The following is a 13,610-nucleotide window of genomic DNA, read 5'->3' on the forward strand; positions in this document are numbered from 1 at the left end:
AATCTATCAAAATTCATATTAAATCATATATAAAAAAAAGTAGCAAATGACTCAGTTAAATGCAGCAGGAGGTCTGACATAAAATCAAGCTTCAGAGAAAAAAACCTAAATTATTCAAAGACCTAAGCATGAGACAGGCTGGCATGGGTCTGCTGCCCAAGAGTCAGTGCAAGCACCTCTGAATCATCTCCAAGAAAATGCACAGTACAAGTCACAGTCTCAGCATGAGATGAGTAAAACGTTGCTTAGGCTCAGCGAATCACGGTGCACTGTGAGTGCAGAGAGCGAGCCTGACCACTACAAGGAGGGGCTTTGGGGGGCTCTTCCCCAAGAAAATGTGGGAAATATGGTGCATTCTACAACACATTTGTCATTATATATTCAATTATATTATTTATTTATTTATTTATTTATAAAGTTTTGTATAGTGCAAACAAGACACAAGAGGGTATCAGAGCGCATCACACTATAGGGCATGTAGGATACAGTAGTAGGAAGAGACACTCATTACATATAGGGGAGTAGCATGCTAAAGATGGAGTCAAAGGTTGACATCAGAGAAGTGATCAATCAGAGCATCGGAATAATAGACAGATAGATAAACAATCAAACTTAATGGACCAGATGTCCGACTCACCAATTTGCGACTCGCAAATTGGCATGTATAACAGTGTCTCATACACTGTTTGTGATTCCTAATGGGGTCGCAAATTGCTTGCCTCATCAATATTGATGAGGCAGGCGCAATTTGCGACCCCGTTAGGAATGGCCAGCATTCACTTGGATGGTTGCCTGCCGGGGTTTGCAGACCACCACGTCTGGGACTGCTTTTAAATAGCTGTTGAGGTACTAGGGGATGTTTTACCCCATAAGCAGAATCAAGAAGCATGTTCCAAAAACACACCCCTGGTTCAACGATGCGTGCAGGAACTCGAAAAAGGAGCTCCTTGCGGCGATTAAGGTTAAAGATAGAGAGAATATTAGGGCAGCTAGACTGATCTACAAAAAGGAGCTGACCAGGGGTAAAAGAGAGTGGGAAGAAGACAGGTGGGAAGAACTCAGAGATGCCCTTGCGACTAAAGATGCTAAACTATTTTGGGCATTAGTAAATTCTGGTGCAAATGCTGGTGGGGGGATCCCTCTACCAAATATCCCCCCCTCAATGTGGGAGGCGCATTTCTCTGCACTCTACACTGGCCCTGCGATTGGCCACAGTGACCATCTAGATAGGTCCGGGACCCCAGAGCCAGAAGGTCCCTCCTGGACTTCTCCTGCCCCAGACCCCCCGCACGAGTGTCGACTGCGGGGGGCCTCGGGCGAGGGATACCAGTTAGAACATAGGGACATCGAGACGAGGATGGCCTCGAGAAGTGGTGAGAGTATCTCGGCCAAGGAGGTGGAGACTGCGATTATTAGACAACTTCCTAACAAAGCGCCAGGCCTCGACAGGGTACCGGGTGATCTCTTCCGTTCTCAGCCAAAGATCTGGGCTCCATACCTAACCGTATTATTTAATGCAGTCCTACTGGGGGCAAAGGTACCTGACACCTGGGCGGGGGCCGAAATTGTCCCCATTTTTAAGAAGGGGTCCCCTTTGGAGCCGTCAAATTATAGACCCATAAGTCTCCTGGATACTGCCCAGAAACTGATGGGCCGGATACTCCTGGATAGAATACTGGGATGGGCGGAGGAACATGAAGTAATGACCACCCTTCAGGCCGGCTTTAGATCGGGGATTTCGACCATGGACCAACTCTTCAGGTTGCAGGTCCTTCATTGGAAGACCATAAGTATCGAGGGTGGCAGCCTCTACTTGGTCTTCGTTGACCTGCGGGCTGCTTTCGACCTTGTGCCGAGGGAGAGTTTATAGAGGGTCCTAAAAGATCTTGGCCTTCCTCCCTATCTCTTGAAGGTCCTCAAGCGGTTTCACGAAGGGAACTATGCCCGGGTGAGGTGCGGGAAGAACGGGGAACTATCTGCACGTTTCCCTGTATCTAGAGGCGTACGCCAGGGCTGCGCCCTGGCTCCCACGCTCTTTAGTCTCTATATAAATGGTTTGGTGGGGGAACTAAATAGAGTCAGGGATAGCGATGCCCCTTGGTTGACGTCAGGTCGGGTGCCTGCTCTGATGTTCGCAGACGACACTCTATTGTTGTCGCGAACATCAACAGGCATCCAGCGGGTTTTGGACGGTGTTGTTTCATTCTGCGCCTCGCGGGGACTCGAGATTAATTTAGAAAACAAAATTTATGATCTTCGGTCCCCCGAAACGCACCCGCCCTAGCCCTACGCTAAACGGCACCCCGCTTGAACGGGTGAGAACTTTTGTATACCTGGGGGTCACTTTGACTGAGGACTTTGGCTGGGGCCCCCAGGTAGCCAAATCTACCCTAAAGCTCGCACAGATATCAGGGGGCATAGGTAAGTTCCACCGAACAACGCATTTTAAGCCAGTCTCCCCAGTGCTTGAAATTTACAGTGCTCAAGCTAGACCTGCTGTAACCTACGGTGCAGAACTTTGGGGACATTCAAGGATAGCAAGCCTTCTCAGGGTTGAACGGGCCTTTATGAGAAATATGATTGGTCTACCCCAAAGTACCCCGCTCTTACCCTTGATTTTTGACCTAGGTGTGGAGCCCATCTCTGAACTAGTAGTGGCCCGACCCCTCCTGTATTGGAGAAGGCTCTGGACAGTACCTGAGCTTGTGGACTATAAAACTGAGTTCGCTGCTGTCTGGGGGTCGTTGAAGAGCAAGAAAATATCCTGGCTGCTCCACATTAAATCTATTGCCTATCGAATAGGAATGCCCCAATTATGGGAGTCCCCGGCAGAGAGTTGCCTAGTGGTGCGGAGAACTGAGCTGCTGGCCTCTCTGAGGCACTATAACCTAAGTCTGCTGCTTCGCCTCCCAAGTATGGGCAGGATGTCCTCAGAATTTTTGCAGGTAAAACTTGCGCCCAGAAGGGAGGAATTTCTGGACCAAATTGAACCTCCCCTAGCAAGAAAACTATACACACAATTAAGGCACGGCTGCCTGCCACTTGGGTCACTGACCTGCAAATGGGCAGGACAAGAGGAAGGAATTTGCCCTGTCTGCAATAATAGCAAAGAAGACACTGCCCATGTTTTGTTTTTCTGCCCACTTATAGCGCAATTCGGAGAGCTTGGCTGGTACCACTATGCAGGAATCTGGGACTAAAACATTGTGCTCAAGCCGTTAGAATTTTAAAATATAATACATCCCCCCTCATTGTGTTTTCGGTCTCCCGTTTTTTGTACGGTATGTGGCGGAGAAGGTCCGCCTTGATTAATTGTGATTAACTCCAATGAAGACCATTTTGTTGACAACTGATTGTTTAATAATGTTTTAACTACTGGCTCTTAATTATTTATGTATTTTTATTGTATGTACATATTTTATCTGTGCTTTTATGGTCGTTGACCGAAATAAAGTTATCAAATGGCAATGGCTTTTAAATAAAGCAGTCTTTTTTAAAATGCAGACGATTTTCCTTAAAGGAAAACAGGATGCATTTAAAAAAGAAAAATGGAACTTTTCAGGTTAATTTTTTAAGGGCAGGCAGTGGTCCCTGGGACCACTGCCTGCTTTTAAACATAGTTTCTCACATACTCACAAAGGGGAAGGGGTCTCCTGGTGACCCCTTCCCGTTTGTGAGTGGTTTACCACCTACTTGAAGTAGGTGGTAAATTGCGAGTGTTTTGCGACCGCAAATGGGGTCACAAAACAATTGTACATGGCCTTGAGACTCGCTATTAGGAAGGGACGCCCCTTCCTAAAAACGGGATTCGCAAATGCTATTTTGTGAGTCAGTGGCTCGTAAAATAGCATTTGTACATGCCATTACCCTTTCTTGTGGTGGCAAACAGGAGGATCTCCCGTTTGCGGACGATAAAAAGGGTCGTGCATCTGGCCCAATGTGTCTTAGGGCAAAAACGTATTTATTAGTATTGATTTTACTTCATTCTTGAATGATGAAGTGGTTGAGATTCGACGGACTTCCGGTAGCAGAGAGTTCAATATCTTCAGAGCAAAGCCCGAAAAGGCTCTGTAGCTGGTTCTCTTTTTTGGAAAATCTGTGGTTTCGGTAGTAAAAAGTTTGCACTTCATCTTTGGAATTACCAGGTCCACAAATGCCAGAAACACTGAACCTGTGTATTGTAGTTCAGAGGCTGTGGATAGTTGCTGCACCTGTCCCCTCCTATTCTGGTCCAGCACAATGGGGGGGAACTGCACGTGCTACTCTCTTTTCTCCCCCAAACCTGCTCTACACTACACCTAACCATCCTGACACCCACATCACAGGCCTATTAACTTTTAACCCCTTGCGTGCTTGTGACTGAACTGTTCCATCACAAGCCTCGGGTGTGCTGTGCTGGTGACGGAACGGTTCCATAACGGCCCGCTCGCCGCGCCTGCGTGGTGCGAATTCCGCGCCTGCGCTGAGGGTTCTATTGGGCGGGCGGGTCGTGACGGAACCGTTCCGTCACAAGCACAGCGCGCCCGAGGCTCGTGACAGAGCGGTTCCGTCACGAGCACGGGAGCGCCGCGCGGCCCCCCTCCCCCTTAGCACTGCGGCGGAATAGCCACCGCAGCGAAGGGGTTAAAGCAGTAAATGATGACCTTACTGTGCCCCAGGATATGACAATCTTTGTTGGGGCTCTGTAATGATTCCCTCACTGTCACCCTCCAACAGTGCTTCTCATCTATCCTTAGCCCCTCTCGCTACATGTATTTAATTTGTTTCATAGTGTCTCTCATACCATTGAAGGACATTGGAGCACTTTACATCGCACACACATACAGAGACAATTAATCATACGTGTGTGAATCAGTGTATAGAAAACGTTGCAAAAGGAAGCTGCAAGGTGCTGGATTCATGTCATCCATTCTGGTAAGCAGTTTTTAAAGAGTGCTTTTGCTGGAGAAGCACAAACCGAGGATTCAGAACGTAACAAAGAGGCTTATTTACAAGGCCCCTGCGTCACATTTGCGTTGTTTTTAACATGGGAAAAGTGACGCAAAAGTGTCACAAGGGGCTTGTAAATCTGCCCCAAAGTGTTTAGGGTGGACCCTACTAATAAGAATGTATTTCTACCCAAATAAACCTTTTTTAGCAGCATCAGGGAAAAAACTGTGGGAAAAAACATAACTTTCTAACCTGTACCATGCAGCTTGCGTGCAGCTCTTTGATGGCAGTGTATAGCTCACTGTGCCAGATTACAATTGTAACTTACGAACTGCACAGTAACAAAAGAATATCTGTGACAAAAGCAGTAACCCACTGAGCTATGCACATAAAATACTGTTCTTTAACATGCATGGGACACGTTCTTTTCAGCAGGCATATTAACCCTCTGTACTACCTAAGATGAGCCAAAACTGCCACTAGACGAAACTCCCATCTCTCTCCAGCAGGTACATTAATCACCAGAGCTATCTTGACACTTTTATTGTTGCCTGAAAACTGCTGAATATACAAGGAACTTTGCAGTGCTTTTAAACTTCCTGCACTGCTACAAAACAGGCTCCACTAACAAAACTGGCCCCCACCCTTCCAGCCTCCCGGGGAAACCCTGATGCCCGGTACGGCCAGTCGGGCCTTGCCTACCACCATTCTACCCATCCCCTAAATGATTAATAATTAGTCCTCTGACCTAAGGGACCCAATTCACAGAACTAACTTAAGACAAAATTCTAAACTTACTACTTTTGGTATTCACAGAAGTTAGGATTTTGTCTTAAGTTTGTTCTGTGAATCGGGCCCAATGTCAGCAAATGTGACAGTACAAATCTAGATACATATAATACAGTGATAAATTTATAAAAGGAATAGACCACTGAGGTCGGTAGGAAAAGCAGAAGAAAGAGTAACATTTGAGGGGGAAACCTTCCTCTTGAGTTAATATAGAATATTTGCCTTCACCGAGAGAAAGCAAGGTTTACACAACTTATTACACTCAATAATGTTTCAGAGCACATTTTGTTGGGTGTGGCGTCTGTGAGAAATTGAGACAGGTCACGTTTAGGATTCAAGATGGCGTCTAGGTCTAGTTTGGCCAAGCTAAGGAAACACAGGGCCCGATTTACAGAACTAACTTAAGACAAAATCCTAAACGTACTACTTTTGGTATTCACAGAAGTTAGGATTTTGTTTTAAGTTTGTCTTAAGACAGACTTAAGACAAAATCCTAACTTAAGTCTGTCTTAAGTCTGTCTTAAGTCTGTCTTAAGTCTGTCTTAAGATAAATTTAAGACAAAATCCTAACTTCTGTGAATACCAAAAGTAGTAAGTTTAGGATTTTGCCTTAAGTTAGTTCTGTGAATCGGACCCACAGTTCTGTAAAGTGGAACACATTTGTTTTGGTTGCAAATCATTCATATCATTAATTAATCATTGTTTACTAATTAGGAGTTTGCTCTATCAGCTGGAGGTTGGGGACAATATAACGCTGAAGATTTTGATGTGGAAACTGAAGATCAAACAGAGCGCGTCTCTCTGACGCCATGTTGCACATCACCGAAGACTCTTTGAAGCGCTGTAAGCTTAGGAGCAAACTCGGTGGGGGCTCCCAGACCTCTGTGAATTGTTAATTATTTAATTGTTTGTCGAGCCAGAGGAACCACCAGAGTAAGGGAAAACAGGAGATCATATGTTATGGTAATGTAACTGCTGGATCCACAAGTTTGAGAAAATGAAGGATTTTAGGAGATACTGAGGTCCTAATTTACAAAAGATGACGCAGCGCGACGCTGCAAGGCATTTGGCTGCACGGAGCGGTGTCATTTTAAAAGCACAGGGATGCGACGTATTAACACCAATATGACGCATCTGTGTGCTTTACCCTGCGCAGGCGCACAGTTGGCTGCCATGCGCCAGCGCAGGCACACTTGCGTCATGTTGCAAAGGTGCCTGCATTGCAGGAATGTTTGTTTTTGTGCAGGACACATAGAAAGAGGAAAAAATGGGGTGAAATTAAAGTATTTCTCCTCGTTGCGCCACTCCTACGCCTCCCCTGAGGAGGCGTAGGATTCTCATGCTTTACAAAGCTTTGTACATCTGGGAATGTGTCAGGTTCCTAGGATGTTGTGTGGGAACACCCACAGAAACACCCATGGAACGCCTGTTTCACGTAGAGTAGGTCGTGAAAGGGACCCATATTTACAAAGCATTGGAAGTGACGCAGGGTGAAATTACGAGGCTTTGTAAACATGGGCAGATACACTGCGCTGTCGATGCATCAAAAAAAGTGACGCACCGGCGGTGCAATGGCCTTATAAATGAGGCCCCAAGTACCTCAAGGACCACAATTAACCCCTTGCCTGCGGGGCTGATTCCCCCGCTGTGCTGGGGGGAGGGTGGGGGCGTGCACAGCGCCCCAGTGCTCGTGATGAGCTCAGCTCGTCACGTAGCACGGTGGCGCTGTGCCCATGACGAGCTCAGCACGTCACTGCCACACCCGTTTCTTTAGAACGCTCAGCACAGCGGGAGAATTAGCCCAGTGTGCGAGCGTTGCGGCCGTTATGACGAGCTCAGCTCGTCATGAGCACACAGACACGTGGCTCAGCTCGTCATGAGCATGGGAGGGGTTAAAGAGCAAAGAACAAAGAGGTCTCAGAGCTCCCGCAGAGTTTGCCATGCAGTACCACTTTCGAATGGATAGTCCTGTCACTCTGATCTTAAGTGTCTGTGGAAACATTCAAATGGAAAAGTCCACCTTTAAACCTCAGGAATACACACATGTATACAGATGTTTATAGAGTCTGATAAGTGTATTTATTGAACACAATTAATTCATGAAGTAAAAGCACACAAAACACTCACCTTCCTTGGTAAACTGAAGAGTGAAGGAAGCAGCTCTACAGTCTAGGATTTGCACAGTGTGCAGCCAGGAATTTGGGGGGGCCGTTCCCAGCTTTCCCATTTGAAGAAACTGTGTGATCCTCGCCCCATCACTTTACTTTACAATATATCATTCTCCTTAACCATCCAGTTTGAGAGCACATTGAAGGAATTCAGGACAGGATCTTCACTCTTCAAAAGTTCCACTTAAACAAAGGTTATATAAAATAATCTTGCTTCACATTTACTAACAGAATAGGCTGCATAAATAGAAAACATGACAAATTGACACATTTTGGGTAACTTGTGGCAACTGAGTGAAGGAATGGGGGTCTTCTTGAAAGATTCATGTTTAATAAATGTTACTTTAATTAAATGTCACTCACTAAAGTGATATATACCTGTGTACTTAATTGAGACAATGATAAATGTTGAAAAATACATTTTGAGAGCCAAGCCAGACTACTGTCTGCGCTCTCTCCAAGGCTGTCTGTGTACATCTAAACCACCCCATTCCCCCCACCCCCTCACAAGGCTAGTGTCTCCCACACCCTTGGCATCAAGAGAACATGACAACAGAGGCAAAGAAGGTGGCCCCAGAGGACTGGCTGGTGGTTCCCTGGTTCTTAAAAGAGGCGGGAGAACGCCGACCACGTCATCCAGAGGGTCCACGCAAGCAGCATGTTTCTCACCGAAAAGCGCTTCAACACCTCATCAGGGGTAGCAAGCGCTATATAAATGCAAACCTTTTCCCTCTTCTAACCCTCCACTTTACTTCTCAATCTGAATAACAGATTAAAACCACAGTTCAAATAACTCCATATTTCAGTAGAATAATTCACCACTAATCCTTTTTGGGTTCCGTAGTAGTGTTGTATTCACCGAAAAGCACTTCAACACCTCATCAGTGGTAGCAAGTGCTATATAAATGCAAACCTTTTCCCTCTTCTATCCCTCCATTTTCCTTCTCAATCCAAATAACAGACTAAAACCACAGCTCAAATAACTCCATATTTCACTAGAGTAATTCACCACGAATCCTTTATGGGTTCTGGAGTAGCGTGCTACTCGTCACAAAAAAATGTGCTTCAACACCTCATCAGGGGTAGGGGGTTCCTCTTCTATTCCTCCCCTATGCTTCTCAATCCAAACAACAGATTAATACCCACCACTCAAATTACTTTCATATTTCACTATATTAATTCACCACTAATCCTTTATCGGTTCCAGAGTAGCGTGCTACTCGCTGAAAAAGCACTTTGATGCCTCATCAGAGGTAGCAAGCACTATATAAATTCAATTACAATACAATACAAGTGACAAATAGGAACTCCATGATTTCTTTTTACATTTTGGGAAATAGAGTTGGGTTTAAAATGAGAAAAATGAAAAACGTTTTCTGTTGTTTAACAGGAAAGGGACAACATTTGGCAAACACAGGCTTTTCTCTTTTTTTTAACCGTAAGGCACACATACTTTACAAAAAAAGTAGCAGAGTACAATAATAAAGGAAAGAAAACAAACAACAGTGAAATTCGAAGTGGGCAAAACAAGCTACAGGACATTAATAGAAGGAAAGGAAATGCATCAATGGTAAGAGAGAGGAAATATAGAAAAGGGGCAACTCGTCATGTTTATTTCCTTCAAACAATTGTTTTAGCCTCTTATGTTCTACCAAAGGCAAGTTTACTCCTCTCTCACGAGGACACCAACACCTGTCACAGGAGAAACTAAAAGAGAAGGAGAAGAACATGTGTGATCAAGGGAGCCTGTAATAAATGTGTGTTCCTTGGTCTCAAGAGTCTGTTAGAAACATATACAAACAGTAAACCCACAAGAACTGTCGGGAAAGTGGGGCCGATTCACAGAACTAACTTAAGACAAAGGGCCAGATGTAAGTAATTCTATTTTACCGATTCATAAATACAGAATTTTACCGATTCGGTATTTATGAATCGGTAAAATAGAAGGAGGGAGATTTAGGTAAAATCGGTAAATGAATTACCGATTCTGTAAAAATCAGTATTTACCGAATCGGTAAATACCGATTCGGTATTGCCCATTGATTCCTATGGGCCTTGAAGCCCATAGGAATCAATGGGCAATACCGAATCGGTATTTACCGATTCGGTAAATACCGAATCCTGCAAGGGTGCAGGGGGTGTCACTTTGACACCCTCTAGCACCCCGAATTCAGGCACGTGTGACATGTGGCACACAGACATGCCCTAAGGGCATGTCTGTCTGTCACATGGCATAGGTGTGCATGCACACATGTGCATGCACACCTGGATTCGGTATTTTACCACCCAATTGGATTGGGTGGTAAAATACCGAATCTGACAGGCCTTTGGGACTCAGAAGAGTCCCACCTACATCTGGAAGTTATCGAATCGGTTAAAATAACGATTCGGTATTTTACCGATTCGGTAAATTTACCGATTCGGTAAAGTTACCGAATCTGTAAAATAGGGCCCCTACATGCCAATTCCTAAATACCGGTCGGTAACGGCCGAAATCGGCCGTTACCGACCGGTATTTGGGCTCCTACATCTGGCCCAAAATCCTAAACATACTACTTTTGGTATTCACATAAGGCATTTAGTAGTAGTAAAGTTAGGATTTTGTCTTAAGTTTGACCTAAGACGAACTTAAGACAAACTTAAGACAGACTCAAGACAGACCTAAGACAAACTTAAGACAGACTTAAGACAGACTTAAGACAAACTTAAGACAAACTTAAGACAATATCCTAACTTAAGTCTGTCTTAAGTCTGTCTTAAGTTTTCTTAAGTCTGTCTTAAGTTTTTCTTATGTCTGTCTTAAGTTTGTCTTAAGTCAAACTTAAGACAAAATCCTAACTCTATTACTACTAAATGCCTTCTGTGAATACCAAAAGTAGTAAGTTTAGGATTTTGTCTTAAGTTAGTTCTGTGAATTAGGCCCAGTGTCCTGAGCCTCTTTCTGATCTGAACTTACACACCCATGCACAGACACCTATGCACACACATCACCAGACGACCTGTGTGCACCTATGCACAGACACCCATGCACACTGATCATCAGACCTATATACACCCATGCACAAAACCCACCAGGCAGCTGGACACACAGACGTACACAGACCAGTACTCTTGCAGACATCCACGCACACACACAGAGACACACATACAGACATCCATGCATGCACAGACCAACATCATACACATCCATGGGCATACAGCACAAAACCCTTCCAGATGTCCTTGCACACAGCCATCAGATAGGTGGGGACCCACACACAGACGCAACGCACCTTTACACACAGACCACAAGGACCATCGGCACCGAGGCACACAAACCACCAGCCACAAGTCACACATTCAGGCCGACCAACAGGGACCCCCGTAGGGATGTAGACAGACAAACAGACTGAGGCTCAGACACTTGCAAACAACACACACTGAGACAGACGTACAGTCCCACAGACACATACAGGCGCTGCGCCCAAGCAAAGACATTCAGGGGAGGGTGGATGAATGCAGCCTCAAACTCCATTAATCGACCGACTTTCTGTGCAGGAAATAAAACATGACGAGGAAAAATGTTTAGGTTGTGATTGCCTGTTTAACCATTCGCCTTAACTTGGTCCACTTTGGAGAAATTTCTTCTAATAGGTGCTGCCCATACAGTCCTGGGCCTCTTTGGAAAGGTTGGTGTACGTGACAATGCATTCTGCATTCCCATTTCATTCTTGGCCTCTTTGCTGTAATCGTGGAAGTGTTGCAGTGCAGTTAAGTACCTCCATCTCTCTCATGTTAACATATGGCACGTTCCATGTATTCTAACGACTGTGTGTACATTTGTGACCCTAGCCTTTACAATTAGTTGTCAAGAACACCGGCTCAAATAAAACCACATCTACAGTTCCCTTTTTGTGAAAGTCCTGGACCAAAATCTAGTATCACGTGTGCAGAGAGCAATTTGGCGACACTCACATTTCAGACCCCACAAAAGACATTATTTCACTTCACACACAAGCTTCTTTATTCTTCATTCTTTTTCTCTTATTAATTGTTTCTCTTTTTATGTTTTTTCTCCAGGCAATTTGTGTGAGAATCACCTGAAATGGGCCTTTGGCTCCACCCACATGTTGCGAAACAAGAGTACATGTTTCGATTGGTCAGATATTGTGTGCTCTCACTATAAAAGTGTTTGCCCTGCAAACAGCTGTGATTGTCTTGTTTAGTTATCCAGCTGCCTGAGCTTGAACTTTCAGGGGCAGGCACATGCCATTGGAATGCTCTCCAAGTGTCTTAGATAACTAGATAATGTATGTTGTGTTCTCTGGCAGCAGCACAGGGTGCGAGGAGCGCAGTCCTTAACCTTCCTGGATTTTTAGTTCTGGCTTGACAGTGCAACGGTCACCTGACCTTTTAACCATCCTACACCAATATCATTCTGCAGTTATTTGCTTCCACCCAAACATATATCCATACCTGCCAACATTTTAGGAGAGGAAAGTGGGAGATTTAAAAATGATAATCGTGAGAATGTATTTCTACCATTGACTTCTATCGAGGCAGGATCGGATAGGAGAAATACGAATATACATTTTTCCTCACCATCCAGGAATAAATAAATAAATAAATAAAACGAATTTCATTGCATGCGCTGCATCGCCATTTGGCGTTTCAGCGCGCGCAGTGAAATTGGTTTTATTTATTTATTTATGTACTTACCTCCGGTCGGTCGTGAGCCGGAGTTTACTACCCCCTACTCTGCCTCCCCCCACCCGCCTCACCATCCCGCAGCACTCCCTCCAGGAGCCGCTACTGCTGGCAGTGCATACCCTGAGCCACACAAAACCAGTCTCCATTGGCAGTAGCCGGCAGAGGAATCAGGGTTTTCTATGCAGGAATCGGGAGGCAGGAAACTAACCTCGAAATTGGTAGAATCCCTCCTGAATCGGGAGGGTTGGCATGCACATCCATTCCCAGGCTACCTACTTGTAATGCGTCACATTACCATACATTACTGTAAAGCCAGATCTATTGGCATTGCCAATGAGTTTTGATCATTTTGACCGAAGAGTTTGTTTAATTCTTACTGTGAAGCATGTAGGCCCCTTTTACACCTGGGCTAGTACTATCATTTCCAGCACAACCTCCATTTTGCAACCATAACAGGAATAGACTTTGGGTATAAATTGCACCCACGGTGGGAGTTTATCCCTAAGTGAAAACTACACACCATTCCAGTTTGCACATTCCAAAAAGAGTAAAAACATGCATAGGGTGCACTTAATTCCCCATTCCAGGAGGTGCAAATCTAAACGGGGTGCAAATTCCAAAACTGCTTATTTCCGGCCCCTGCAGTAGCGGAACCTAGTGAGCAAGCAATCTGCACCTTCACTCAGAGGTGCTGGAACAAGATTTAGAGTGGGAGGGGAAGGGTGTGCTGGCGAGTGATGTCCCCTCACTAAGGGGCCTATCTACAAACCCCTTGCGCCACTGGTGCGTCACTTTTTGTGACGCACCGGCCGGCGCAATCTGCTGCCTCATATTTACAAGGACACATAAAGCCACCCTGAGTGGCTTTTCGCGTCTTTGTAAATATGGCCCCTTTACACGCAACACTTTGCGTGAAAGAGGCGTGCCATGGGGGTTGCTGTGGGTGTTCCCATGCATCACCCATGGCTTCTGCCGCATTTCCAGATTTACGAGAAGTCATGAACGTGGAAATGCATCAGAATGCTACACAAAGAG

The 13,610-nt window shown here is 45.2% G+C and overlaps 1 long non-coding RNA gene across 2 annotated transcripts in view; it reads left to right on the top strand.

Annotated features, from left to right (window-relative positions):
- The window catches only part of LOC144783474 (uncharacterized), a 453,048-nt gene that overhangs the window by 402,795 nt on the left and 36,643 nt on the right, over positions 1 to 13,610 (top strand). The window lies entirely within an intron of this gene.

Source organism: Lissotriton helveticus, chromosome 9, assembly GCF_964261635.1.
Source record: "Lissotriton helveticus chromosome 9, aLisHel1.1, whole genome shotgun sequence".
Lineage (NCBI taxonomy): Eukaryota > Metazoa > Chordata > Amphibia > Caudata > Salamandridae > Lissotriton > Lissotriton helveticus.